Source organism: Triticum urartu, chromosome 5A (genome assembly GCF_056163025.1).
Source record: "Triticum urartu cultivar PI428250 chromosome 5A, HENAU_Tu73, whole genome shotgun sequence".
Classification (NCBI taxonomy): Eukaryota; Viridiplantae; Streptophyta; class Magnoliopsida; order Poales; family Poaceae; genus Triticum; species Triticum urartu.
Genome location: NC_141877.1, coordinates 510,133,111 through 510,137,835, shown reverse-complemented (window position 1 = coordinate 510,137,835; position 4,725 = coordinate 510,133,111).

Below are 4,725 nucleotides of genomic sequence, written 5' to 3'. Positions count from 1 at the left end.
TGCGCGATTTTACATTTTTTACTGGAATGTCAAATGGTTCTGATTCTTTTTGCACTGTCTTTATATACAAATTTTTTATTTGTCCTAATTTTGGCATAATTTTTCATGTAACAGAAGTATGGTGAGTGTTCAGATTATTACAGACTGTTCTGTTTTAGACAGATTCTGTTTTTGATGCATAGTTTGCTTTTTTGATGAAACTATCAATTTATATCAGTGGATTAAGCCATGGAAAAGTTATGTTACAGTAGACACAATGCAAAAACAAAATATGAATTGGTTTTCAACAGTACTTATAGTAGTGATTTGCTTTATTATACTAACGGATCTTACCGAGTTTTTCTGTTGAAGTTTTGTGTGGATGAAGTGTTCGATGATCGAGAAGGTCTCGATGTGAGAAGAAGGAAGAGAGGCAAGAGCTGAAGCTTGGGGATGCCCGAGGCGCCCCAAGTAAATATTCAAGGAGACTCAAGCGTCTAAGCTTGGGGATGCCCCGGAAGGCATCCCCTCTTTCTTCAACAAGTATCGGTATGTTTTCGGATTCGTTTCGTTCATGCGTGTCGGTGTACTAGAGTAGGGGTACCCTAGTATCCCGAACTTGTGCACGGGCAGTCGCAGCATCCCGCGGCAAGGCTTGCCGGGTGACCGCCAAGGTCCTCCGTGGTTCCTTTGGAGCCATTCAAGGACAAAGTATCCAAGCCAAGGAGACAAGATCCCGGCAAGAGGAGCTTGCCGGGAAGGCCAACCAAGGCATCTCAAGGAACTTGCCGCGACACGCCACGCGTCCCGGCAAGGCCCGGTGAGCGACAAGCTCCTAGACGCGACAAGACAACGACCGCGGCAAGGCGCTTGCCGCGGCAAGCCACCACTCTGTGTCCGCGCTCCAGCACATCCACCAACGTGTCGCTCTGGGACCCTTCCAGGCGTACGTGGCGGGAGGCTGTGCAGCCAGCGGTGCGCGGTGGCAAGCGGCGCTGACAAGATTGCCATCGTGGCGAGCGGTGGCGTCCCTGACGGTCCCTTTTGCACTATTTAGGCGACGCAGACGGGCATTTAATGCCCTGGTCCCCTGCCGTCAGGGTTAGGTATGATACACTGTAGCAGGTAGCTGTACCAGCCGCAACACCTTTCCATTTTTACCCTTGTCTACGTTGCCACCTGTTAGTGAGCCCTTGAGCATATAAAAGGAGGCCCATGCGCAATGTAGAGGGGGAGAAAAAGGGGAAAAGGAAGAGAACACTCACGCTCGGTCTCGTTAGCTGCCGGGGTGTACTGTAGCACTCCGCGCTCCCGAGCAAGAACTCAATACAAACCACAAAGCAGGAGTAGGGTTTTACGCATCCGTGCGGCCCGAACCTGGGTAAACTGCTCGTGTGCTTCGCCTCGATCCGCTTTTCGTGCGACCCTCGCCCCCGCCGAACCAAAAGGGACTCGGTCCGCCGGTCCCATAGATGCTCGTGGATCCACCCCGACATCCTTGGCGCGCCAGGTAGGGGGCTTGAGGTTGTGTGAACCAGATCCGGCATTCACACGAGCTAGATCTTCATCATCTTCATCGACATGCCGCCGAAGAAGAAGGCTTCGGAGGCGGCTGCTCCGTCCGCGCCGAACCCACGGCCGCCGGAGCAAATGGCTGATGGGGCAGACGCCGGCGGAAGAACGGGTGTCGACGAGGGAGCTCACGGTGCTGGCAGGTCCAAGGACAAGGCTGCGCTGCCCATCGGCGGCGTAGCCGGCTCCCACAACGACCGGGCGCACTCCAAGACCTCGGCGTCCGTACATGCACCGCGCCCATCTCAGGAGGCGCGGGACCGGCAGCGTCATGGTACTCACGGTACCATGCGTTTGCTGGACCAAGATCGAGCTGGTGGATCTTGGAGTGCTCAAGACCAGCATGCACGCCAACATGCTAGCACGAACGAGGCACGGTCGCCTGGACGGGATACTGCTCCTTCTAACATAGTTAGAAGTCCGAGCATATCCCGCTCCTCGCACCGTTCGCCACCGCCACCCGCCACTACAGCAGAAGCTTTGGCATGAGCTCAACTGCTCCTGGACTACCCTCCAACGGCAGACAAGATCGACGACTGGAGGGCCACCATTCAGAGTCTCATCGGCTTCGCCAACGGCGACACTCAACGGCAGCCGAGCACGTCGCAGCCGCGGCAAGTCAGCCAGGCACGAGCCGGTGGCGACAAGACCGGTGGGGGTGCAACCACTGTGTACTCTCTGCCCCGAAGGCCAAGATCGCCGACTCGCCGGATCCACCTCGACAGCGACTCCACCGCGTCATCAGATCCACGAGCTCGTCGCGATCAGCGCCAAGTTCTTCACGAACGACAGAAGAAGAGGAAGTTGATTTCTGGTGACTATTTTCCAGCAGAGCTTCCCGAAGCCGCCGCCAAGAAGGTCCCCAAGATCAACGCCAAAAGCGCTGAGGAGCAGTCTGCTCCGGCAAGCCCTAGGGTTTGTTCCGTTGAAGCACAAACTCCCGACAAGTTTTGCTCCGGCAAGCTTGCCGGGGAACGTCAAGCTCCGGCAGAGCCGCAGGTTCTCGCCGTAGAAGCGGATGTTCCTGCAGCAGCAGATTTGCCTTTAGTCCTTGTTGTCGAGCCACAAGCTCCAGCATGGACACACCAGATTGTCCGTTTCCTTCAGACAGGAGAACTTCCCGAAGAGCAAGAAGAAGCGGAAAGAGTAGCCCGGCAGTCAAGTATGTACCAGTTTGTCGACAACACACTGTACAGAAAAAGACTCAACGGTGTGAAATTGAAGTGTATTCACCGGGAAGACGGACAAAAGCTGTTGGCAGAGATACATGGAGGCATATGTGGTCACCACATTGGCGCAAGAGTACTTGCCGGCAAAGCATTCCGGCAAGGTTTCTTTTGGCCGACAGCCCTCCAGGATGCAACTGCACAAGTAACCAAGTGTGAAGCGTGCCAGTTCCATTCCAAGCAAATACACCAACCAGCTCAAGCTCTCCAGACGATCCCTTTATCCTAGCCATTTTTGGTCTGGGGGCTCGACATCCTCGGCCCTTTTCCCCGAGCAGTCGGGGGCTTTGAGTACTTGTACGTTGCAATCGACAAGTTCACAAAGTGGCCGGAAGTGGAAGCAGTGAGGAAGGTGACAGCACAGTCAGCAGTCAAGTTCTTCAGGTCGATTGTTTGCCGCTTCGGGATCCCTAACAGGATAGTCACCGACAACGGTACGCAATTCACGAGCCGCACCTTCATGCATTACGTCCAAGATCTTGGCACCAAGGTCTGCTTCGCTTCTGTTGCTCACCCGAGAAGCAACGGTCAAGCGGAGAGGGCAAATGCTGAAGTGCTGCGTGGGCTCAAGACCAGGACTTTCGACAGGCTGCACAAGTGCGGAAAAAACTGGATCGAGGAGCTGCCGGTGGTTCTTTGGTCGATCAGGACGACGCCAAATCGAGCCACTGGCCAGACACCTTTCGCTCTAGTCTATGGAGTAGAGGCAGTTCTCCCCACGGAACTCGTATACGGGTCCCCTCGAGTGCTCGCTTATGATGAGCTTGAGCAAGAGCAGCTGCGACAAGATGACGCGCTACTCCTTGAGGAAGACCGTCTTCAGGCTGCTGTACGAGCTACTCGCTACCAGCAAGCTTTGCGCCGCTACCATAGCCGCAAAGTTAACGCCAGAAGTCTCGAGGAAGGCGACCTTGTTCTTCGGCGTGTTTAGTCCGCCAAGAATTCCAACAAGTTGATGCCGAAGTGGGAAGGCCCTTACCGGGTGAAACGAGTCACTAGGCCTAGCGCTGTCCGCCTTGAGACCGAAGATAGCATTCCGGTGAGCAATTCCTAGAACATTGAGCATCTTCGTAAGTTTTACCCGTAAGGCGCGGTTGCCGGAACCTGTTCCGGCAACCACCTTTTGTACAAGTCTTGCCGCTGTTGCATGTAATCCTTTGTACAAAGCCGGGCGCAGACCCCGTGCATAAGTAAAGCTCATATGCTACGCACATCTTGTCAATTTCATGCTTTCTATTTTTTGCATATGTGATCTGACACTTTGTGCAGCACCTACTCCCCGGTAAGCAATAACGAGCCGTAAGGCTCCATATCTTTATTTTCTCCTCTTTCTTTTTAGAAGATAATGGTATGGACCAGGCGTCGTTCAAGAAAGTTTCGCCTTACCGGGAAGCAAACAACAGAAAAGCTAAGTTGCCAAAGTTTGAGCAATCAGATTTTTAAAATTTTTAAGTTATCTCCCTTGAAAGACCGCACTTTGTATGGAAAACCTGTGCGCGGAGGAACCAACTCGTAGCTAGTTGCGCCCTTACTTTGTTTCGAGTCCGCTCAACAACTTAAGTGAGCTGCGACTAGTTGCGACAAGGTTTCTTGTCGGTAGTGGCACCGCCAGCAGGCTGCTGACGTCCCGCACTCAGCGCTCGCGGCTAAGGTGCCTGCACCGGCAAGTTTCCTAAAAGCGTAGGGCAAAAACATACAAAGGGAGGAATCAAGTAAAGGGAATAACATTGCAATCATTACCCGGAATAGAGTTATATTACAAGGTAGCTTGTCGCGGCTCTAACAGATTGTTCTCATAACATGACCAGCAGCGACAAGAAAAGAAGAAAACGGGCGGCCTAGTCTACGCGATCGCCCTCAATCCTCTTGATCCCGCTCACCTTATCCACAATGGGTGCGACAAGGGTCTTGAGCGCCTCCAGATCAGCATCCGGCGGCAGGGTCTTGA